The 26,443-nt window shown below is 39.8% G+C and overlaps 1 protein-coding gene across 2 annotated transcripts in view; it reads left to right on the top strand.

The window, feature by feature from the left end:
- Positions 1-12,698: 12,698 nt before the first annotated feature.
- RNF182 (ring finger protein 182) overlaps positions 12,699-26,443 on the top strand; it is a 32,024-nt gene continuing 18,279 nt past the window's right edge. For both annotated transcript variants that reach the window (XM_027676080.1, XM_027676079.1), the window contains exons 1-2: positions 12,699-12,870; positions 18,906-19,034. The gene's annotated coding sequence lies outside the window, so the exon portion shown is untranslated. The remainder of the gene's footprint in view (positions 12,871-18,905; positions 19,035-26,443) is intronic.

Here is a 26,443-nt window from a genome sequence, read left to right as displayed (position 1 = left end):
CCGTGCATTTGGAAAATGTGAATTTCTCCCAAGATGATTTCCTAACTTTTTCACCACCACTTTACCCTCATTACTTATCTGTCCTGATATTTTACCTTTCTAAAGTCTTGAATCAATCAATTATCTTGTGAAATGTCTGGTCAAGCAGGTATGGACTACAAAAGTTCATGTTTGGAGCTCTTTTTCTGGCAGAGATGGGAGATGACCAGGTAGTCAGTGAAAAAGGCCTGAGCATCTCTAATCTCCCCTCCTCTCCTTTATTCTTTGGCTTAGGAATGTTTGCACTTCAGAATGAGCATTACACAGAATTTTTCCTTTCTTTCTTTTTTAAAGATTCACTAGTTGTAGTTGCTCTAGGACTCCCCAAGATTATATTAGAGTACAAATAATTTCAAAATTTTTATTAGAAATGGATGCACCAGAGAGCAGTGAGAACAATATTGGGATCTTAGTCAAAATTCTGTGCAGTTTTGGTTTTCCAATTACTCTGGGAATAAAATTGGATAAAATATAGAAGTCGATATAATCGATATACTGATTTTCTTTCAGAAGCAAGTGTTTTATTGTCCAATGTAGAAGTGGACACTCCACTTACACGAGAGTTGTGAATCTGCAGTAGTTGTTGAACCTTCAGTGGGATTTTATTTTCCACCACCTTTCATCTCAACATTTAATTTCTCTCCTGGTCCTGTGTGCAATATATCTCCACATGACCAAAAGCAATGATACATGAGCTCTGTGGTTTGAAGAAAGAAAAGGGAAGATGGATGGAAGGAAGGGCCTAGATCCAGATTATCCACCAGCAACCTCACACGTAGCCTTGACACTGCACCCCATGCACTTGTTGCCCCTGAGTTAGTTGGTTTAGTTGAAGAGGCCAGAGCTGTGCTTCCATCCTCAAAGGTCAAGATCACTGATGGGTGCAAATGGTCTCTCTGCAGACCCTAGTGAAAGTAAGGCTACACATTGTCTTGCATTCTCCAGGAATTCAGGTAGAGGTAGTCAGTTTGTTGGAAACCCACCTGTGTGGTTTTTAGGTTTTTTTTGAGGGGGGGGGACTGTAGTGGAAAAAACAAAGCTGAATGACAGGGTGGGAAGTATCTGGGTATGCTGGAGTATTCCTTTTTACTTAAGCAGACAGAAGGAAAAAGACATGCAGAACAACTGTTTTGATGAACTGACTCTAGGTGGCAACAACACCCTGCGTAACCTTAAGAGAGGCTAGTCAGGCAAAGACTAATGCTTACAGAGAGTAAAAAGAATTACAGCATTTTCAGTACAGGTTCTAGAAAATTTTACAACTGATCACACCAGCTGCATATTGCTAGAAACATTTTCAGATTCTGCCAGTTTTCATTGTAATAGGGGACTTGGTTTTCAACACATATTTTGAATAAGATGCTGCATGTTTCATTTTGCAGCTATAATACTGCAGGTGTGTAGAGGAAAATTAGCAAATTATTCTCCTTAGGTTATCCTGCTTGGATGGGCAATCTCAGGAAGCGTGTGTATAACCCTGATTTGTAATAGTGCCTGTAAAAGTGCACAGATGGGTATATACAGTTGCAGTTCTGTAGCATTCACCAAGGATGGTCTTGAAATGCAACTTCATCATCTTGTCAAGAAAACAGCCACACAGATACCTATGGAATGCTTGACACATCTTCTGTGTAAAACACTGTATTATCTGCCAAGAGATTTGTAATGCCCTATCTCATTCCTTCTTCACTATGTATCGAGCTTCCTGGGCTTAGAAGTAGATAAGCAAACACTTCCACAATATAAAAATCCTTACAAGTATGATGGCCTGCAGCATTATCACATTTTTCTCAAAAGTCAGTTTAACTGTTAACTCCACTGACCCTTGAAATATTGAAATCTATTATTGATGTGTTCATAGACATAGGGAGAAAGCAGAGAAAAAGATACTAGCTTTGATTACCCTTTGCAGCAAAAAAACTGTCATTGTAACCACAGTATATACTAATAATGACCACAGAAAATCTTTCAAGTGTGACAACATCATGTTTGTAGGAGGCCAAACTGTCTGATGGCATCTACAGGATATGATAAACTTCTTTATTACTCTGTCAAAGTGACAAAGCTGCAAATCCCTGTGATTAAATCAGCTGGTTTGTATAATTGACCCATTCACCTTCATGTTGTCAATTAATCTCCTCTGGGACTATTTCCATTATTTCAAACCTCTAAGCTGCTTTCCAAGACAAGAACTGTCCTTTAAAATGTTAAAATGTATCTCCTGAAAGCAATTTCTTCCTTTCTTAACAAACTGTGGAATTTCCCTTTAAATTATACTGAATCAGATTTCCAGATTTGCAGTATTCTAAATCAATATCTTACAATACTCCATAAGCCTGGTATACTGATTTTTAAAATATATATTTATAAATTAATAAGGATTTGTTCTTACTACATATATATAAACCTATCTAGGATGAGAGTGCCCTAAAAAGGAAAAAAACCTTTAAGGTACTTTGTGTCATGGTGTTTGTGTAGCATGTATTTTTATTAGTTTTTCTTCCTTCCAATTAAGGAGTAGTTTTATTATACATTTATCAAAGAGTGAGGACATAATGGCAAAAGTAATGAAAACACAATAAGAAAAATTGCTTATGTCTGTAACATATTGTCTCTCCTCCTACTTCCTACTCCTCTCTCTTTTCTTTCTCTTTCAAGGTGTCAGAACTTTGAACACAAATGGCATATAGGGCCAAACCAAAATGAGTAATGTATTGAGACCAATATGTTTTCTCCCATCAACTAGCTCTCTGAGCTTAGGAAATGCGTTGCCAATGCTAGCTGTCCCTGTGGCAACGCAGGAGAAATGCGTAGCTTGCTGAGAGCTCAGTGGGTTTCCAGCTGCACCTGGGTAGGACATATACTGGCAGCTCGCCAGTCTTATCCAGTATTGACATGGGCGAAATCCATTTGACAACAGGCAGCAAGAATTGTTGTAGGGACTGATAGCTGTTAAATCATGTGTTCTTTTACTCTTCAGTATAAGATTCTGTGGGGGTCTGTATCACCATTGTTTTACCCCATGGGTGTCCCTCCACCTTGGTTTTCATCCACATCAATGAAGGTTTCCCACTGATGGCTGAAATGCTCCCTGAAACTTGTGAATCAGTGCAGTAATGAAAAGCTTATCATCACACCTCAGCTGAAAGTGCCATAAAGTTGTAAAAAATAGCCTTGTCTCTCACACCAGCCATTGAAACATCAAATCCATAAGTGGCATGTCAAGATGGCGGCACAGGCAGAGGTACTTGTGAAGAGTGGCTACAGCAGGCGTACATGTGTTTGTCACCATGCCACGTTCAGAATCAGCCAAGGGGACAAGCAGCAGCTGCAAAGGCTGATGAGGTGCAAGAGCTTTCAGAGCATTCTTTATTCGTTTTGGTTTGTTGGATTTTTTACTCCAATAGGGTCAGACATTACTTTGCACAAATAAAAGCATCCTATTTTCTAAATGAAATTGTCTCATGTTTGCAATGCAACACTTTGGGTGCAATATGAAATTCCATTCTCTACATTACTACCAGCAGTTCCAGATAATCAACAAGGGAAATAATACAAACCCAAAACAAATCCAAATGTCCATGTGTCCCATAAGTGTAGATTCCATATTTTTGACCCACCTAAAGGAAGTCACTCCATTCCCTGTTTATACTCAACAGCTGTATCCATTTCAAAATAAGTTTTGTTTGGCAAAAGAGTTATCACATTTTAAGGAGTTTTGCCTTCTACCAGATATACACAAATTTTATTTGGTAGAATAGAAGAGCTCTTGGTGACAATGGCACAAGCTTTATAAGGACATATTTGGCTGTTTGCATGTGATTCTATTTCAACCAGCTACTCTATTCTTCCTTCCATATTACAAGTCTTGACTGTGATTTACAATCCTACATACAACCCTTGTTATTGCAGATGAGTTGGAAAGTAAAACCTCTCTGTGGTCGATCTACACTATATTCTCTCCACAAGTTGTAGAAGAGTAAAGACCTAAGCCAGCCTTAGGAGACTTTTATTGACTATACAAACAAAACCAGATTTTATGTTTTGTGCTTATCAGGTAAATCTGGAAATAATGAAAAGTGGAGAAAAGCAAGACTCCGAATTAAATGTAGACTGTACCAGTTGACTTATTTCAATGACAATATTTCAAAACTATTTTTTTCCCTAACTAAAGCCTACCTTTCTGAATTTCTTCCCTTGTCCTCAAATTCACTTAAAATCCTTGAGTTACTGACTCTTCAAAAATTTGGTTCTGTGTTCATTTTTTACTTTGGTTCTCCGATTGGCTTTTACCATAAGACAATTTAAGTTGGGGTTTTTTTGCACAAGGCAAGCAATATTTAACATAAGAGTTAAATTTATTATATGCAAAATTGATTTTAGGAAATAATAATTAATCGCAAATCATTGATTCAGATATTGAAGTTACTATTGAGGCTTACAGATCTTAGTGATGCAGGAACATTTATTCAACATTATTCTGCCTGCAGTGGACTTCTTACTATATGCATCATTAACTCCTTTATGTGCAGTTAACCAACAAACAAGAAAACAATATATTCAAAGTAAAGAGGAAGTTGAAAGGAAAATATATAGCGTCTTTCTTTGGCTTCTCATTTTTTTGGTTTTTTAAACCTAGAAGCTGCAGTGTTTTGTGTTCTTGTTTGGTTTTCTTGGCTTCATTTTTTCAAACTTTAAGAAGCAGCAAACTGTGTTTATAGAGGCTTCAGGCATTAGGGCTTCTGATATTCTCTCACAGTGTAATTAACGCTAGCCTAGCAACTCCTTCATATCTCACAGAATGTGTATTTCCTCTGGGAACTAGTATACTTCAAGAAAGCTAAGATGTTAGGACATAATGTGAATGCTATCAATTCAATAAAATGAATGCAATCAAAAATTTTCATGCCACTGATAGACACAGAATCATATCCCAGAGAAAGCTGAGATACCATTAGGTTGCTATTTTGTTCCTTACTATTGTTTGGGACAGGGGTGGGATGTGTAATGGTTCATCAACATTTTTATTGAAATTCATCCTGGCTTTAAAAAAACAAACAAAAAAACCCCAAGAACAAAACATTATATAGATAGGGTTGATGGCAAATGACTGTTGAAATGCAATTTTTACAGTTTTCTGCAATTGCTTTAGCTGTGCTATCACATTTTGTAATGTGGTTGGGAAATGCAAAGGGGAACAGCCATTGCTGGTACTAAATTGCTGCACAGACTCCAGCTGTGAGCCCGTAATAGGCTTTTTTGTGTGAGGCAAGAAAAGATGGGCACATTTTGAATCTGTTAAAGTGTAGTATGGGTTGGTCATCATGGCTAGGCTTCGTGAACAAAGATTTGGGAAGGGCTCTGCCCACATTTGCTACAAGCACGTTGGTGGCTAAATAGGCCAATATGAGATAGGCACATCCGGTTGCAAAAGGCACAGCAGAAAGACTCCTTAAGGTGGTATATTCTGCAAGGCACAATTCTTTCTGCATTGTCTTTTCTCCTCAAGAGTGATCCTGTGTGCTTTCTCAAAGGCATCAGCAGCGTTACAGATAGTGTGTCTCCAGGCCTCCCGATTGGAGGCCAGAGTAGACCAGTTATGTTGATCAATATGGCCAAGGCTGAGATGTTGCTTCAGGGAGTCCTTGTATCTTCTCTTGGGGCTCCTCTCATGCGGCAGCCGATGGCAAGGTCATCATAAAGCAAGATCTTAGGGAGGCGGTGGTCCTTCATCCTTGAGACGTGTCCTGCCCAACACAGCTGTGTTCTCAGCAGCATGGCCTCAATACTTGTGACTGCTGCTTGTTCTAGAACAGACGTATTAGTCACATAATCTGACCAGTGGATGTTTAGGATTGTACGGAGACAGCGTTGATGGAAGCATTCTAGGAGTCGGAGGTGGTGGTGGTAGATGACCCAGGATTCAGATCCATATAAGAGAGTAGACAGCACAATGGCTATGTAAACACTAATCTCTGTACTTTTCTTCAGGTGTTTATTTCGCCAAACTCTTTTATGAAGCTTTCCGAAAGCACTATATGCCTTTGCTAACCTGTTGTCTATCTCTCCGTCAATCTTACCGTCCGAGGAGATGAGGTTACCTGGGTAATTAAACTGCTGGACTGATTTGAGCACTGATTTGCCAATAGTGATATGGGGATGATGGAAGACTTCCTGAGGTGCTGGCTGATAGAGAACTTCTGTCTTCTTTAAGCTGACTTCCAGCCCAAAGAGCTCAGCAGCGTCTGCAAAGCAGGATGTTAAATGCTGCAGAGCTGCTTCTGTGTGGGCAACAAGGACGGTGTCATCAGCATAAAGCAGCTCCCGGACAAGATGGTTTAAGGCCTTAGTAGATTAATAGGTTTTTTTGTGTGAGGCAAGAAAAGATGGGCACGTTTTGAATCTGTTAAAGTGTACTATGGGTTGGTCAACCTACTTGGACAATCTCAGACTGGTTTAATGCACAATAGCATTGAAAAAACTGTGATTCCTAAGTACTAAACAGATAACGTAAGTCTGAGGATTTGTTTGGATGATGAGGCTTATAAGACAGTGAGAAGGCAACAGGTGTGGTAGTGCTCTGTACTGACATCATAATTCACTATCAAATTTAAGCATAATTCATGTTCATATGTAAGTAAATCTGTGTGAAGTGTAAGTATTTTTTGTTATCTGAACATCTTGGGATATGTGTGTTCTTGTCACACTGTTATCTTTCCCAAGATGTATGAAGTCCCTACTCTTTTTGCCAGGCACATTTAGTGTGTACTGAGCACAGAAAATATGTATCTAAAATGGATGGATCTAAATTACTGTGGGGAAGAAAAAAAATCTCCTAATGTCTCCAATTGGGAGTTTTGTGTGACTAATGACTGCAAGGCTTGAAGTGAAAATTTCATTGACTGGGGATTGTAACATATTTAAAAAATGAAAACTTTCTGCCTCCAAAGTACCTAGCTTCTGTTGGTTTTCACCTAGTAAGTTTGCATCTATTTGAAGAAGCATTAACAGGTCACATATTCAATCCACCCCTGGGCTGGGTTAAGTATGAACCACACAGCGAGTTACCAGCAACAGTAATCAAGAGGTTTTCAGACTGGAATCAGATGATGCTTTGCAGGATTACTTAGATCATGAACCATACAAATACAGGTCTACGCCTGTCACATGGATGTGCCTTTAGATACCTGAGTTCCTGAAGGCCAAATTTGCAAATGAGTTTAAAAAGAACAGTTTGTGGTTTTGTGGAAAAAGAAATACACAGTTGTGCAATTGGAGAGGATATTCGCCCAGGCATAAAGGGGTGACTGCCCATGGCGGGATATTAGTCCCTCCCGGATAAGAAAAAGAATCTCCATATCAGATGAGAAGTGGTATCATCTATTACCATATCTTCTCCCCCAACCACCAGCAAGAGCTGCTTCAGAAGAAGCTTCAAGAAATTCAGTAATTTGCCTAAAGAGCAGTTTCTGTTAATGCTCCTTTCTCTGTCCTTCTAGCTTAATGACAGGCTTATGCATTGAAATATTAAGGTTTCTATCCCTTTATGTGTTTTATACAATCTAATCCTTTCTCTAAATTTAATCTCATGTAGCAAATGCTTTCACTTTAATAGCTAATATTTCTTTTCATCACTTTCAAATTTATAGTTTTTTAATTCTACTGGACGCGCTCTTGTTCTTAAATTATTAAAAAAAAGGTGACTAGAAATGCACAATTTATGCTCTTTGTACCATTCATTATTTTTATAAAGCTCTATCATGTCCTTTCTTCATGCCACTGAGATACAAAATTTTTCCCTCAGCCTCTATCATTTGCTTTGCCTGTCTCCCAACAATCTCAGTGTCTGCTCTATCTATTTTGCAGCTGAGTTCCCAGAACTGAACAAAGTACTCAAGATGTAGCAAAGAATCAACCTGTGGAAATTACAATGTTTCCAGTCTGATTTTTTTCTTTCACACTAGCATTTTATTCAACACCGATGTTCACTGAGGTTTTCACAATAATGCCAGGATTTTTTTTCTGAGGAGTTGCACTCAATTAAGGACCCAGTAGTTTGGGTGAGTAACCCAAAATATGCCATCCAATGTAATGCTTTCCCAGCATTAATGCCTCCGGCCACTATGATGTTTATTCAGCTTCTTAGGATAGGCTTCTCTTCGCTATTTCTGAGGCTCTTTGACAGTAAGCAAAATTAAATAACGATATTCGTTCTGTAGGTTGCCACATCATTTCACCTCTTTCCAGATCAATAATATTTTTAACATGCCCTTTTAACTCATGTGTTTCCTTGAGATGCAATGTGTCACGGGAGGCCTCTAAATGTATATATGCATTTGGGATGCATCTACACTGCCCCACACAGTGAATACAAACACAGTCAAGCATGTCTATAATGGTACAGCACTGCACTTCAACTTGTATATTGCCTGTTTCTCAGCAGGCTGACTCACTGTTTTCAGTGGCTGTGGTATCTCAGCAAGGCACTACACAGTAAAGGGCGGGCATGAGCCAAGTCATGTTGAAAGGCAACCACATAGTAGTAATGTTTGCTTTCTGACAGTTTTGAATGCTCAGCAATACTTTGTCTCCCACCACAAGTTTTTATAGGACCCCTTATAAACCTCTGACAATTATTTTGTTAAGTGATCAGCTGCAAGTCTGGACATATGTATACATACTTGATTTTCCTTATGCCAACATCTTCCCAATGGGGTAAAAAAGTAGACCTAGAAACAGGAAGATTATGAATCTGAGCATGCCCCAGATACCATGGATCTGGTATCTACATTTCTCCTACTCAAGCTCTCCTTCTCTACTTTTTGTGTCCCTCACCCCTAAAAGCCACTCCCAGCCACTCAGGCTACTGTGGTGGCTCTGCCCAGCCAGAGCCACCTGTAAGAAGCAGCTGACAAAGCTGGGGAGGATCTGTGTCCTTCTGGCATTCCAGTCCTTTTGTACTGCTGTAGCTTTGTCTCCTCAGGACATCCAGAAATCTCAAGCAGTGGTTTAAAATACATGTTTCTGCCCAAGGTAAAGAAAAAAAAATGCTCTGGGGAAAGCATATTTTCCTTTTACAAAGACAGAACCTAGGAGTTCATCCCCTATTTTAGCATACTCATGTTGTATTGCTTCCTTCAATTATCACTTCAGCTCATTTTCCAGGTTCCAAAGTCTCTAATTTCCAAAAGGACTGCTAGCCTATAGACACAGAAAAATGGTTTTGCACTGTCTACTGTCAAAGTTATTACTAAAATTATTACATTATTTAAAATTTATATTACACATATCTAAAAGGCTGCAATTAAATTAGGTCCCACTGCACTCACCACTATCCAAATGTGTAACTAATGGCATTTCAGGCCCTCAGGAAAAACATTTAATTCTAAGAAAAACTCTTCTGGGCAGAAATTGCCTATATTTTTTTCTATGGGAAAACAGTGCCTGGTGTTGGTACAGCCTAGAAGCTGCACCACAATGATAATAATAATAGTAGTAATGATAATTAATATTAGTATTAAATATTGTTAGTTCAGTTTACCCCTCTCTTTTGTTTTAATGTGATGTGATAAGAATGTGTTTCATTCCTTCAGCTGAAGTATTCTTTATTCAAGGTTTTAGTGATAGTTAAGGATACTTTGCTCTGCTTCCAAGGAACAAATAGGCCAAAAGTGTTTGGTGGGATGAATGCTGTTTGGTGTGACAACAAACGGCAAAAGAGAGGGGACACCATCAAAAGCTGTTCTGCTCCACATGAATGTTCAATGTTCCACAATGAATTCCTTCAGTACACCAAGTTACTGGAAAAAATCCTCTACGCTAGGAAAGACGCACATGTCACTGCTGAGTCAGAAGCTGCCCATGGTCATATCACACATAGTACACATTTTTTTAGATGTTCTTTTTTGGGGGGTTTGTCACCCTCCCCCAAAGAAGTAGACGCTCCTTAAAAATTATTGCCAGAAGGCATTACAGTTGTGGATATCAAACATATTGTCCTTAAGCCAAATTGGGAGAAATAGGGACAAAATGTCAAAACATAAAGGCAGTTAGTGTTAAAATGTTACAAAATGTAATGCTGATTTAATACTGATTTATTACTGCGATGCAAGCGTTTAATATTCTTGTGTTTCATTCCCCTCACTATACATATGGAACTATTGTGACTGCGAACAACCCTACTTTGTAAATACTATTGCAAAAGTTAGGCTCCAAACGGCATTAAGCTAGTCAAAATTAAATACACTTCAAGCAGAGTTAAAAAAAAAGAAAAAAGGAAAAAGAACAAAAACCACACAGTAAAATACTTTACAAGCACTAGAACAGTGAACTGGCTAAGGTTCTGTCCTAAAGATACAGGTGATATCCATCTACAAAAATGGCTCATCTCTGTTAGTAAAATACCACTGTAACCCTAACAAGGAAAAGTAATCTAGAAGGCATGGATATCTGCACAGTACTAAGATATGTCCTGTTGAGTTTTCCTGCAAGTATTTTAAGATATCATCCAATCGTCTCAATTGCCCCTTCTGGAAATGTTATTCTTCACCTTCAACCTAGAGAGGGATATGTTTATAAGTCTGTGTGTAAAACTGCATTGAAGATTAAAAGCCCCAGGAACACACGAAATAATATCAGTACTCCGGTGCCTTGTATCAGTGAAGACCAGATAGTAAGTATGTCTTCCCTATAATTTTTCTATCTCTTCCTGTGCCTCCACCTGGGAGAAAGTGTTATGAATTTATTTTGTAAGAAAAATGAATAGGCATCATAGCAACAGCATTGCATTTCTTGCTGTCAAAACAATGACCATTTCTTTGAGCAACATTTATGTTGCTCAACTGTCTTCTCTAAATGCACCTTAAGTTAAAAAGCATTCTTACTCTTCTAAAAGATTTTGTAATATGAATTGCTTTCCAGCATTTTAGGGGTTTTTTAAACTATATTTGTTTGAATTGTTATGAATATTGATACTCCATTTGATTAAAAGGATGTGAGCATTCTTTTATATCAGGAAATATGAGCAGAATTTCTCCTATGCTATGAGATCCAGCATGTGGCAGATCTTTCACTTCTCTAATGTTAGTCTTTCCACTTCAGAGCAAGCAAATTCACTATAAGGTAAAACAAACAAAAAATAAACTGTGCTATGCTCTGACTGGATTTACTTTTTTTTTTTTAAATTCTAGAATTAATATTTAGCATGCAATTAGATAGATAGATATGTGGTGACCCCCTGTCTTTGGTACCCAACCTTCTGTCTCCCTCATTTGTGCCATCATTGTCATTTGGCTGTGTTAAGGTCTGCCAGCAGCTCTGCTGTAAGCCGCGTTGTTTTGTGAAGAGCTCTAGTGGGGGTCTTTCTTGTCTTTGGCAAACTCTTCCTAAAGAGTATTTTCTGCAGTGTGCCAGCAGCTCTTGGCGCAGATTCATCAACTCACAGTGACTTGCAGTGCTGATACTTAATAGTCATCCCCTGTAGCTTAGCAGTAGCTGAGATGGATAATGCAGCCTCCGAGTTGTTCCTTGCATGTTGGGCTTCTTCTGTTTGGCAAACTTAAAAAGTCCAGTTTAATCAATACAAACCAGGGAAAGAGAAAAGGGGAGATCCATCTTGCACTTTGAAGGATGTTTTATCTACTTTACTACTATTGACAGAGAGAATAAGAATGTTTCAGGCAGAGAAATTAGAAGAGAATAGATTCAACAAACTGATACGACTGGACCTCCAGTGGAGGAGGAAAGGAAGAAGAAAGGAGGGACTGCCTCAGCTTTTGTCAGTCATGCCAAGCAAGGAGAAAGATGTGAAGATGGGCCTCCATGACACACTGTAGGCTGTTGCTGTAGGAAAACATGCTACTCCCTAGACTCAAGATAACAGAAGGAAGACCCTAAATCTAAAAATTGGCAGAACACAATAATATCTCGCACCCACCTGGCCACTTTACCCTGATCAGTTCTCAGCCTTTCCCTCCTCTTCCTTCCCATCACCCCTGTTTCCCTTCCCATTTGCTGCCTGCATAGCGCCCAGGGCCGTGGGCCCTACACCTCCTCAACCCTTAGGGTCTGCTGCATCATACTAAATACTCCACAGAATTCCAAAACCCTACTGAATCCTTGGATCTTCAGCGATCACGAGCTGCTGTCCAGAGGGGTTCCAGCAGCAAGTTCCCGCACAAAAGCAGTTCCTCACCTGAGGATGTGTAGCTAAACCACTTTCACAAAATGAAAAGCTGTTGCTAAAAAAGTTAGGTCCCGGCTTCGTCGGGGTTTTGTGGTGATGCTCTGAGATCAAACGGGCTGCAAAGGCGGGGAGGAGCGGGAGCGGGAGTGCAGGTGAACTCCGGACATTTCACGGTACGGGTGCTCCCCGGGTCCTCGCTGCCCTGAGGTCCGCTCTCGGAGTGTGAGTGTACCTCTGTGTGCGTTTTGGGGGCAAGTATCCCTGAGGAGGTGGCAAGGATGGGGCGGGGGTGCTCTGAGCCAAGGGGCCACATCCTAACCCAGGGATGCGGGTAAAGGTGAGGGCGGCGAGGCGCCTTCCCACCCCCCGGCCGGGCTGGGCGGTACCGGGGGCTGGCTGCAGGCGGAGGCGAAGGAGGAGGAAAAGGCCAAGATATTCCTGAATGAACGGCTCTCTCCTCACCCCACACCTCCGCCCGGCTCCCGCCTCCCTCCCGCCACTCGCCGGTGTCTGTTCGAGGCGCAGCCAGTTTCTATAGCGACGGCGCTGAGCCGCGGCTCTTCCGAGTAGTAACAAAGCCCGGCCGCCCGCTGCTGCGCCGGGGCTGCGGGGGGACGCGGATCCCTCTCCCGAGGACACCGCGACAGGTACGGGGCGAGAGGATGCCCGGCGGCGAGGCTCGGGGACCTGCCGCCGGGGGAGAGAGGGTCTCCCCCCGCGGGCCGGGCGGCGGCTGTGGGGGAGAGGGGGAGGCGTCCGTCCGTCCTTCCCTCTGCTCGCATCTGTGGCAACCGATGGACAGCGGGGAGGGGTGCGAGAGGGGAGCCGCAGGTACGCCCCGGGCGGCCCCTTCCCGAGTTGGCCGCGGCGGTGGTGCGGCTCCCCCCGGGTACCCCCCGCTGGCCGGGGCGGCGGCGGCGGGAGGGGACGGCACGGGCGGGATCCGCGCCCCGGGCGGCAACCAGTGGGCTCGGCTCGCCCTCCACACCGGGGCAGCGCTTCTCCTCGTCCCTTAAGGTTATCCCTTGATGATAATAATAATAATAATTTTGGTGGTGGTGGTATAAAAAAAAAAAAAGACCATCTGGAAATTTTGGGGTTGCAAAGTTTCATTTCTTTAGCTTTATGAAGTAATGATAAATAGGATGATAGTTTTAAAATGCGCCACTTGGAAAAAAAAATAAAGGATTGGTGCTATATATAAACAAGAAAATCACTGCTTGCTTCTAGGAGTAAGTGTGCCGAAGGGTTTTAGGTAAAATGAGTGTAGCTTTCAGAGTCAGAGTCTAAGATGGTAGAGGTGATAAACATTTGCTTATCTCGTGCAGCCAAGGTTAGGCAAGAATTAGCAGTCCTCACCTACTTATATCAGAGAGTGGATGGGAAGGTCATTAGCAGGTCATCTGCCTGAGCAATGCTTGTGGTGGCTGCAATCAATAACATCCGAATAGTAGTTGGCTGTATGAAAAACCATGCATTTCAGCAGAAGTTTAAAATTCAGAGGAACTTCCCAATGATAACAGAACGGCTGACCCTGCATGATGAGGTCCTGAGGAGCAATCATTATCGTTCGTTGCTGAGTGATTTAGGAAATAAACTAGATAGCGAGGCAAGGCAAAATTGTGCTGTGACTTGTATGCAGCCGGCAGCATATTCTAGATGGGAATCTTCTTGAATGTGAACAAGGGGAAAAAGGGAAATAATATGTGAGATGAGGAGCATCTGGCTATCATAGTTATTGAGTGGGTGGACAAGAATTGACATTTTAGGTAATATGTAATCTAAATATCAGATTATTAGAGATCTTAAACTCTATGCATAAGGTAGTATCAGGGCATCAGAACTCAAAGGCTAAGCGTTGACTGCAAGAAGTTTGAGAAGCATATAAGTGAAATGTTAAGTGGAGCTACCAATACCATTTAAGTAAATGATGTGCAAATAGTGGAAGGAGAAGACACAGCTCTTCAGCAATCATGAATACAAGTAGCATAGAAAATGGAGACAGGCTTCTCTTGCAGAAGATGTATAAATGAAATTAAGTTTTAAATGAGGCTTAATAAATTTGAAACATTTCTCAATATAAAATTTAAACTAGTAATATAGTGATAGATGCAGTGGAATTCAGATGTAGTTTTTTAAAAACAGCAACAACAAAAAAAAAGGGTGGAATTTCTCAGATACGTTGATTGCAGTGGTTTGCCCAGTGTTTATAAGTGCTTATCCTTTGCTTTTTTCAAAAGTGTCACAACAGTTGTTCTGTTGAAAAAGTCATAACCTTCTGAATGACCTCTGTTTTCCCATGCAACACTGGAAAGAAAACTCTTGAGTTTATTAGATGTGTGAAAATGGAGACCTCAGATGAGTTTAGCATGATGGAAAATAGCATTTCAAGACCATACTCTGGGCTATCTGAAATTGAATGCACCTAGCAGGAAATAAAAGGTCAGCTGTGTATAATAAAGACCCGGACACTTCTACTCCCTTAGCTGCATGCAGAGAATGAGAAATATCAGAACTCAATACGATCTTGCCTTAAAGGCAAAAGGGATAAGTAAAATATATATAGTTACACTAACAAGTGGCATTTCAGTCCTGAAATTGTTCCTTGTGGAACAATTGCAAACTCCACTAGATGAAGTTTATCAGAGGTAAAAACAATGTAGCAGCTGAGACAGTATCAGGAAAGAACACAATAGTTCAGTACAGATAATACATCCGATAATAGAGCCTGACATGCATAAGGGTTTCTGATGGTCTAAACAGTTCTAACAATTAGATCTTAGTCTCTCAGGCTAAGATCTCTCAGTTATTTCACACGTTTCTGATGTTCTTCAGTCCACACTGGGTTTATAAGAAGCCTGTTCTTCTAAAGCTGTGGAATCTGTGCACTGATATAAGCCCACTGCAGGGGTCTGTTTGCTAGTATTCCTCTTGCTGTCCTCAGTCTGAGTTTAACGTGTTTGTCTATATCCTAGGTGTGATGACTTGCTGTTAAATGTTTTTTTTCTGGAGATGTACGTGTGATTGCTGTAGCCAGCAACTATTTCAAATATACAGGGACTGCTGCCTAGAGGTTGTGATTTCAGTCCTTCCAGACAGGTTGCTAAGGAGTATTAGGGATCCTTGGAGAGCAAAGCTCAGGAAATTCTCCTGTGGCCTTTGCACACATTGTGTGCTGAAGCGTTGCCTATCCAATATAAACTGCTGTTCTGACAGTAATATAGTATGGGCAGATATGCACCTTATGTGTCACAGTGTATAACACACAATAATTGTGACTTTCTAGTATAAAAAACACATTTGCAAGTGTGAGAGTGCTGTGGTAAGATGCAAAGAGCTCAAGCCTCTTCAAAATGTACCTTAGGTTTCAAATTCATTTGCAAAGACAGATGAAGTACAAGATGTGCAGCTTTTAACCCACTACAGCTCTTTATTTTTAAATTTTTTAAATCCAATCCTCTGTGTTTCATTCAGCTTGTTTTTCCTGCAGAGATGATGTAGCAGGATTTTAGGCATAATAAATGCCATAATTCAGCATACCTTTCCTTTTCCCATTTTAACTTTTCGGCTGTAGATGGGTGAACATAAACATTCAGTAAAAGTTCAAATAACACAGCAGCAGTTAAAGTTTAGTCCAGGTAGTGTGAAAACCTGAGATGTTCTATCTCAGGTGTGTTGAGCAGACTTCAAATTCATTAAGGTTCTGTCTGATACTTCTTGCCATTTCCAGGAAATTTAACCAAAGTGTTACAAAGTTGTAGTTCCCTGAAAGACTCAGGTTCACAGGTGTTTTGTAGATATATATCACATTTTGAAAGTGGCATCTATAAAGATTACTACTGCTGGTGTTGCCATATTCAGAAATTGGGGAAAGAAATGTAATAGACTGTTTTATCTCTCAGCTTTCCTATCTTAATTAGGAATTGCCCAAGTTATTTGCAGAAATGGCAGCCTACTAGAAAGAAAGGGATGTGACAATCTGGATTTGAGAAAACCTGAAGGTATATGGAGCTGCAGTGAGGAACAAGGTGGGGTTTGATGTGCGGTCCATGATGGAGATGTAGCCCTGGAGTCAAGGGGCATAGTGGGAGAGTTACCTGGAACTGGTATGAGGAGTCGAGACAGGACAGGGACAGGCTGGTGGAGACCCAGCCAGGAAAGTCTGTAGATATTAGACTGTGTGCATCAGTTCCTCACAGTGGATGGCCCAGTGAGGTGCTGAAACCTTCTTTTAGACCCCCTTTTGTAAGCCTTCAAGGCTTCATCAGCAATATCTGTGGCAAAGGGTGTTGGCCTAGAAACCCAAACCTTTTCATAATAGTTTCAGGGCAGGTGGTGTTCCAGGCAGGGGAACTCATCTTGGCAGGCAGTTCATGACAAAGAAAGAAAACTCACATTTCGGATGGATGTACTCAGGCAGGAGATGTTCTCTTGTGAACGGAAAGAAAATATTCCCCCCTTGGTGACTCACAAGCAGTGATGAGAGTCTGCTTGAAAAAGCATCTGACCTTGAAGCTTCTGCTGTGGCACAGCTTTATGTGAAAGTATGGCTTGACCGCTGAGGAGGTACCCTGCAGATGTCTACCAAGAACCTGCAGAAGCCATTTGTCTCCCAATACATGATGGGGGACCTGGAGTATTTCCATAGTAGTATTCTCTGTTGAAAACAAACCTACTCAAAACTCAAGCTGATACTGGCTTTTCACTCTTCAAACAATTCCTACAAGTAACTCTTGAAAAAAAGCTTGTTAAGGCTTACCAGTGCATCTATGGCTATTGCAAATATGTAGTTTATTTAGCTAGAGTTTTGTAAACACCTTAAGCAGAAATTTTGGGTAGTATTTGAATCACCATGTTGTATAACGTGTGTGTAATGAGGGCTTTTATCTTCCTGTATCTTTTGTAGTTCATTGAGTTGTACTTGTATGCTGTTAAAGTGACAACTAAATGAAAGTAAAAAAAAAAAGATCAGTGATGTGTTTGGTGCTAGGTTCACATAGTACAATGAATGAATTGCAGGGCCACAAATTAAACAATAAGAATAAAACAAAGCATTCACTAAGTAACTGCCGACTATACTGCACACTCGATGAAGCCTGCTGTGGAAGAATATGATGTGTTGTTGTATGACTAAAACTGTATTGTAAAACATATATTCATTGGAATGCTGATGTTTTGTAATGCTCTTGGATTTGTTTTCAGCGTATTACAGACATTTTACTGTGTCCACTAAATCAAAGAGCGCTTTTGTACCTGATGCTTTATTCCTGTAATCAAGTTGCCTCTCATTCTCTGGCAAACTAAACAGATTGAGCTCTTTAAAGCCTTCAGATGAGGGAGTTCTATTCAGCTCCTAAATATTTTTTTTGTGACTGATCTCACTGTTCTGTGAGAAACTGTCCAGTCGTTCAATGTCCTTTATAGGATGTGAACATCAGAACTGTACAAAATATCTTAGTTTGACTTTCACTGCAGCATAAAAGGTAATGGTATCTAGAGGTAGAACCCAGCTGTGTTTCCCTCCTCAACTATCCCATGTTGCTAAATCCATGTTGCCAAATCCATTTTGCCATGATCTGACACTCAATGATTTGTCCTCTGTGACTTCTACATGTCCCTGCACATTTCAGGGGAGTTGGACTAGATGACTTTTAAAGGTACCTTTCAACCCAAACTGTTCTATTCTATGATTTTGTATTTTTTCAGTTTATTTGTTTTCCATTAAATTGTTCCCCATTCTCAAGGACTGGTTTGACAATTCCAATCTCTGTATCTGGTTGTATTCAGATGCATTTTGTTTGAATGAGCCCAGTTTGCTAAATAATCCTGTCCTCTTAGACATTTAATTTTCTGCCAAATTTTTGTATAAGATATACAATTAATCAGAAGTTATTTTATATTTCCTTCAAGTCCAAAGGTGAAAAAATGTATTAGCCTAGTTCTCAGCCTCCCATTTAAAACATACCTATTGGATAATCCCTTCTAGCAGGTATTAGTGGAGAAAAGGCTGTGAATTTTTAATCTACATGCTTCATTCACAGTGTGAGTTAGGTACCCAGCTTATGTGAATGGTCATAGCTTTGTCTATAGTGATCTGATATGGTAACAATACAGCTAGAAAGTGCTTAAATATTAAAGATAAATGCTTTTTGTATTTTCTTAATTCCTCATTTTATTTGTATCACTTGAGAAAAGTTGATAGCTGGAAGTGCTCTCTGCATTTTTCAAGATTCAAATGTATTTCTCCTTTCTTCTCTGACATCTTCATGGCAGACCAGAAGTTGTCTTTTCCTTCCAATACGTCTCTGAGATTAAGTCCTTGATGTTTGTGCTATTAAGCTCAAAGTTGACACCTTGAATAACACTTGTTTATGGAAATGAAATATGATCTTACTAGTCAGATCTATGTGAAAAGTCCAAAGAGGAGAGCACCTTCTGACTGTATAGCTTATGTTATTCTTCATTGGCCATTAGGTGGTATTTTACACTCAAAATTATAGGCATGAGTACCTGCTCATTTAAAGATCAGCTAACAATGAAAAATTTCATTTCTAGCCCACTCTATGTTTTAAAAATTAGGTACGAGTATCTCTCCAGTAAGATAAAACTGCCCTGTTTACACTGTAAGTTTTTCTTAGCCTAAAATGTTAAACTTAATTGTCAAATACCATGTCTCCCACAGGACAAAGAGAGAACAGAGAGCATACCATCAATGATTCATCTGTTTTTGTTATCAGTCATTCAGACCCTTTGGTGATGGATGGATGAATAGATTGAGCCTAAAACTGTAAGCGAGCTTGGCAGCTGGCAGGTAAGTCCCTGGAAGCTCAGCAAAATACTTTCTCAAACATCACACTTCTATTTTACATGTTGTATTTTGGCAATTCATATCCTAGAATATAAAATATCCTCTTAAGACAATAGGATCACACTTAGGCATACATCTACTTTCAGTGAAACTTAAGCATAGAGAGACTTGTACATGTGCTCTGAAGAAGGGATCCGAAGAAGGATGCTTTCTTGAATGGGAAAATAGAGAAACAGTTCTTGCAAGACTTGGAAAGAGCAAGTCAGAGCTGAAAATTTATGGTGTGCAGGTGATGTAAAAATGATGTAATAATATTGCATATTGATGAATCCCACAAAAATCCCAAAGGAACCAAGTTTCGGTAAATTTTGTGTCATCTGTTTCTGAAGAATAAATGAAACTTTCTTACATGACTGCTATGCCATCTAACAGGCAAGTTAAAGCATTTTATAAGCCTGAAATAGAGAAACATTAAGTGCAGTTGTGCCTCTCTACCTTTCCCTGGTATATCTCCCAAGATAATTTGTCCTACAGTAGTGTGCTGTGGTAATGGATCTGACAACATTTGCATTAAGAAAATCGTTTTTTTGAATATATTGCAACTTGGCCAAAACATTTGCTTCTTGCTGAAGTGTGGGTTTTAGGGTTTGAGGATAGTTTTCAGTGTGTTCAGTGGTGTAAATGTAAGGGTTCGGTAGCAAATGTTGACATAGATTTATTAAAATATGAATTCTCATTGACTTTGGGACTGGGAGGAGGGAAGCATATCAAAAGAACACATAGGAAGAAACTTTCTGGCATGGTTCTTATAAATGCAGTTTTGATATTCAGATATGGCTATGAACAAATTGAACAGCCTTCTGAACTTCATGCTGTGTTGAAAATTAAGTCATCTGCCTATTTTTCTGTTTCAGTAAAGTAGAATTATTCATGAAAAGAAATGTGTTGTGTCAGTTTTTTAATTAATTTTCAGTTTTAATAATATTAATTAATATTATTATGATGCTTCCCTCACTCATTTATATAGATAGCTCACATAGTGCATATGTGTATATTCAAAATTCTGTAGGTCTCTTGAGAAAGTAAATTCTCTGTAGTTCTAGTCCACACACATGTGCAGACACACACTTATACATGCTACCTTCTCAAGAGAGCTGGAATATTTTAAAGTATGCAAATATATGCTCATATATATTTATATTTGCCAGCCAGACCAAGGGTATAAATTGACATTACAGATACATGTGTGGAAATTTCCTGTGTACAGTGCTGTAAATTACTGTACAAAAAGTTCATCCCTGTCACCTTTTGTTTGCCTGTTGCTCTAGGAAGAGAAACAATTTCACACAGTATGATCAGTAAAGTGCAACTGTGGACATAATTCATGTCCAAAAAAGAAGTATCTGTCCACTGACTGTAAAATAGTAACTTGTAATAAACAATCCTGCTGCATAGTCGATGCCTCCTCCTTTATGCTGTACCACTCTGCACCTCTTTCAATAGCAGTATTATGTCTTTATTCTTAGTTTTTTTCACCCCTTTATTTCACTTTTGATCCTGTCTGCGTGAGTGAAGAAAGCCAACCTCATTGGAACACAGATTTTAATTTTTTTTAAAGGTCTTTCAAAGAGTTATCCTATACATTTTATTTTCCTGCTCGCACATTGACAGTGTTAGCCAAAGTAGAGATAAACAGCAAAAAGAAGCAAGAAATAATGCTATGAGAAATAATAACTCCTGGGAAATAAAAAATACACAGTGATCAGCACATGGCTGTTTGTATTGAAAAGTAAGGTTCATATCACCCTGTTACTGCTGGCCCAGAGCTTCTTTGATCATGTTTGAAGAGTTGCATTTGTTTGGGGATGTTTGGAGGGTTGACAAAGGGCAACTTCAATGAACATTTCCTTTTATGTTTGTATATGCATAAAATTAAAATTCAAATGTTTATGTGTGTGTTACAGTAATGCACGTAGCTGATGGATTCAATTCCTTATTTGTTGTTCAAACGTTAGCAATACCTTTCATGGACAAGACACAATAATACAAACTTTGCTGTGCACAATAATAGTATCTAAACAGACAGAAGTGCAACAAGTAGGGTATGTCAGAAAATTCCAGAGAAGGAGATTAATGTTATTTGGCATCAGTTTTGAGCCACAATGGATTGAAGTGGTTTGCTGGGTTTTGTGGGGGTTTTTGTTTGTTTTGGTTTGGGCTTTTTTATGGTAGGGAATATGAAAGCTAAGGGTCTTTTAGGAAGAAATATGAATTAGGAGTGGGATTTCTGGACTGACATGTGGATGAGAATGAATTTCTACCCTGGCAGTATGTCTGTTAAAATACCTAATTTTTCACTACCAGTACACACTGAAATGTTTATATCAAATTTTCTAGAGAATACACTGAAGGAGTGTGGAGCGCTCAGACAATGGGCAAAGCCTGTAAGACTTACAGAAAAAAATTAAACTGAACCCATATATTGCAAGATCATATTGTTCTGAGAGAAGAAACAAATCTTGGGAAAGCAATTTCATCAGCATTCATAGCACTAAGCCGTGGCACAGTTCCTGTGAAGCCTGCTCCAGAACTGACGTCATTTGTCCACCATGACATACTAGGCCACTCAAACTGGCACACAAATACTGAGCAGCTGCCTCACACAAATCCAGTTGCATATCTCTAGCAAAAGAAAGACTCTAGTCAGAGATATGAATGGTTATTCACCCATCTGCAAAAAGAAATGCAGTGTGCCAGGCAGCAAACAGCAAGCATCATACATTCACTGATGAGCGAAGTGATAATGGGGAAACCACAGGGAATTGTGTTGATAGGAAATGGGCAAATATTGGGGGTCTGTTCAGCTAAACCCGCTGGTTCCAGCGAGGACACTTGACAAAGCTCACTTCCCGTGTACAATTCCAGATGTCCATGAAACTTGGGTTGTTTTTTCCCCAGCGTTTCTTTCACACAAGCAAAGAATGGCACTGACACTAACACACTAGAGATGGTCCACTGGAGGGCTGAGAGGAAGGCAACTGAAGTCATAGATCTGGTCTCTGCCTCTCCACAGTGCCAGCTGCCCTGGAAAGACTGAAGTTAAGAGTTGTGGCAATTGTGTTCCCGGAGCTGGCTTTTAGGCTCTGACAGGCAAGATGTGCGCAAGTCACTCCAATTCTAGGATGTCTTTTCATTCCATTTGGAACCAAAAAGGGCTGTTGTTAAGGAACAGACAGTATAGAAACATCTTTGATCCCTTGCCTAGACTGGGTGAATTAGCTAACTGGTGAATGTCTCACACTCTGCAATCATTATTGTTCATCATTGTGACAGGCCGGAAAGAGCAAACATAATAATTAATACACGGCATTGTGATAATGGCATTGTGTCTCAGCTTTAAATTGTTTAAACGAAGCTTCTCTTTTATTTAAGTAACTCCCTGGTAATTCTGTTAAACCTTTCTTTTCTTCAGTCTTGAATCAGCTTTTCAATAGAGACATCTTGTGTCCTCTGGTGAAGTGGGCTTACGGGCAGGGAATGTCTGTGTTTGTATGTGTCACTCCCTTTCAAGTACTGATTGTAGAGCATAACTACGACTGATAAATTTTCTTCAAATGGTAGATAAAATTATCCAACTAGATATTATTGTACAGATGCCACCTGTAGGTTAAATCATTACTTTATTAATGTAACGTTCAAAGAAATATATTGAGCTACTTTTCATGGAATCACAGAATGGTTTGGGTTGGCAGGGACCTCAAAGGTCCATCTAGTTTCAACCCTCCTGCCAAGGGCAGGGACACCGTCCACTGCACCAGGTTGCTCAAAGCCCCATCCAAGCTGGCCTTGAACATTTCCACTTCTTTTCTTCTGCATTTTCAGAAATGCAGTGTTTTATTCCAGTTGAACAACAGTCACCAGCAAAAATATTTTACCTCTTATACTTTCTTTTATGAAGAGATAGCAGTGCTCATTTTCAATGTGAAAATTGCAATTATCTTGCATTTTCCCCAATATATAGTAACGGATTTAGAAGTATGGAAGGATAAAGTGGGAGGCAACACACTTCGCCCTTTGTAACACTTCTTGGAAAATGGACTGTATGTTAGACCTGCTTTTGAAAATCAGAACAATCAAAAAAGTAATTTATTAAAAAGAAAAATGCCTGAAAATGTGATCATTTGTGTTCAAATATATAGACATAAATTTTATCTTTATTTGATATTGCAGTTCTTGTGTGATTCAAAAAAAGTACTCAACAGTCAATTTTGTTTGTATGTTTCTTTTGCTGTTCATTCACAGTGCTGAGAATGTGTAATGAATAGAATCCTAAAGATGAAGACACACATATGGAAATTACACTAAGTGCCTCTGCTAATACTGAGGGCTCTCCCTTAAAGGCCAGCCTCATGTTAGAGGTAGAGAGGAGGTTGCCACCCTCAGGGATGACTAGACCCCAAGCTATGACACAACTGGCAGTTCCATCTAGGTAAGGGGCAAAATGCCATCTGCCAAACAGCCTCAGGGAGGATTCAGTAAATCATATAGCAGTAGCCAACATGTCCAAGCACTTATTCTTTAGTTGGGGATTATGGAAGCCAAGTGGGTATTCAGATGGCTTTGTTTCTCTAGAGCAACCCTGTGATCTGTACTGACCACGGGTAGATGTCAATGCCTGTCAAACCTCTCAAATTTACTGTTCCTTGTGTGGCTTTGAAAACTTTCCTTATCATCTTGCATTTGCTTTGTATGTGGGGTAGCAATGTGTTTGGAATGAGAGGTTGTCTTGGATCTGCCCACTGAATGGTGAAAGAGCCAACGAGCATATGAGTGTATTCTTCACTGCAAGTCATTGCCCAGAGGGTTTGTGAACCCTTCACCATCACTGGAGACATTCAAAACCAAAATGGACAAGGCCCTTCAGACCTGTCTTTACTTCTGTTGAGAATTGCAGTGGAAACCTTGATTGGTGTGAATTGGGATTGAATAGGTGTAGAAGCACCAAAGAAATGAGAATGGCTGTTGATGGCGGCCAAATTAGAAGGTCATCTAGATAACAGCACACAGCTTCAAAGGACACCCACTTCAGGAGACAGGTCAGTGAGTAAATCCTGATGACTCACAGAGATGGGACAGGAAGAAAAGATTCTTTGCTGTTGCCTAAAGACAACAGAAAAACACATCCAGCAGCAGCACCTGGTTGCCTACCTAAAAAGAAACCAGAATTTAAGGTGAAGACTGGATAGCTCTCATCCCTCGTCCACCATGTCATTGCAAGGAATGTACCTCCATTATGAGTACTGAACAGATTTTTGGTCACATATGCCTTGGTGCTTGTCAGTGTATGGGATGGACTGAGATTAACATCCTCCCATTTTGTAAGATCTGCCATTGAACTTTACTAAATTGTTGGTACGCAGTGTTGCAATATTGTTTTCTAGACTTTTCAGGAAGTGAGGTTTGAACCAGATGACTTCCAGAGTTTCCTTCCAGTGTAAATTGTTCCGTTCTATCACTTGGGTGCAGGAATTAGTGGAGTATGTTCCATGAACTTCACTGCACAGGAAGTAAGATTAGTATAATGTAATTTTGTGGTCCTTTCTTAAATCTTACATTTTTATCTTCATTTGCTCCAACTACCCATGTCTTCACAGGTGAGGATTAAATATTGTTTTCTTTTTTAAAAATGGATTTGAATCATGCAGGTACCAAAAAAAGAAAAAAGCAAAAACAAACCAAAATATTTCTAAGCATAAAAGTTAGTTTCATATTCCCAAGAGGAGTTATTTTGACCATGTTAAATAATCTTGCACTTGAAAAGATTCCATGCAGTGTACCTTTCTGATCAGAAGGCTGTAAACCTCTGAACTTCAGGGACCTGGAATTGAAATGTTGTCTCAGTTGTTGGCTAAGACAGGATCAATCACAAACAATGAGGATTATGTATCCACTTGAAAAAAAAAACAGTGTCCAGACTGAACTTTCCAATTTGCAGACCTCATCTTGTTGTGTTCTTTATGGTGCTAAGCTGATTGTATGAGCCTGGAGCCACAAATAATCTCTCTCATTCAGCTCTGCAGCAGTATTGCTGGACATATAGAATGAAGGCATGTAACTCGAAATTATGCACATCTGTCAGCTCTACCACAGGCCAGGAGTTGTACTTCTTGATTTGCTTGTTGTCTGAGAAAATACTGTTTTTTAAAAACATGAAAGGATCTGCTGTGACACCGCCTCCTACCCTTAATAGAATTTTCTGTTAGGTGAACCAAGCCATTTGTCATGTTGGTGGTCTTACAACTCAGGAAGTAAATGTTGTACAACAAAATAAAACAGTTTTCTCCTGAACTTTGCTATTTCAATGTAGCTATTTTACGGGTATTTCCAGTGTCAAAATTACATCTTGTTCCTACATACTTTCCTGCTCTGTCATTCTGTTACTATTTATCGCATTTATTCTCATCAGTGTGGTGGGCAACAGAAGCCATATGTCATATCTCCATTGCTTTTCATATTCAGATTGCTACCAAAATTTCCCATCATCTATTCTTGTATAACACCATTTTCCTCACCTCCCACCTCTTGTCTGTGCCTTAATACTTTCTTACTTTGAGTCCTGTAAAATGTAACATAAACCTTGTAACCTACACTTTCTTAGCTGACTTGACTCTTCTAATGTCTTCCCTTCCCCTTATCTAAACGCCCTGTACCTTTTTTGGCCATCTTCCTAAAGTGTGTAATACTGTATCTTTGAAATTCCCCACAAATTCACCTTGTGTATCAGCTCAAACTTGGTTTTATTCCATTCAGACCTTCTCCTCCTGTACATGCTTTCTGCTGTATTTCCTTATCGTGCCAATTTGGAAAGCTTTTTCCTGAATTTTCTTCACTGGCACTTAGCTCTCTCTATCCACTCCCTACATAAAACTCTTTCCGATTCATCATACTGCCGTGCTCTGATTCACAGCTCTCTTCTGTAAGGATCCCAAGACTCTCAGATAGCAATCTTGTAAATTGCATTCTGTGCTCAGTTAGTTACACTCAAACCACATCAGTAACTCAATGGAACTGAGCTAAGTGGCTTTGCACAAATATAAGCAAGAGTAAGATTTGAAGTGCTTAGAAAAGATAGTGAGCATTTACTTTGGAGGTCCTTTTTTGTTCCATTTAGGTCTAGTACTTAATGATGTGGTTATTAAGGTGTTGCTGTAAGATGCCTTTTACAGTCTTTAAAGAGAATTATAATGTGTAGTGCTCTACTTTGTTTCTCTGAGTAGCTAGGTTAAAACCTTGCTATGTGAGGTAAGGATTGCTGTTGATGGTGAGTAGGATCTCAAGTTCTTTCAAAACCACTGGTGTTATAAGCCAGTGATTCCACCTGGTGCGTTCACAGAATATGAGACACATCTGAG

Source organism: Neopelma chrysocephalum, unplaced genomic scaffold (assembly GCF_003984885.1).
Source record: "Neopelma chrysocephalum unplaced genomic scaffold, ASM398488v2 Primary Assembly neopelma1_26, whole genome shotgun sequence".
In the NCBI taxonomy this organism is placed as follows: domain Eukaryota; kingdom Metazoa; phylum Chordata; class Aves; order Passeriformes; family Pipridae; genus Neopelma; species Neopelma chrysocephalum.
This window is presented reverse-complemented; position numbering and strand designations above follow the sequence as displayed.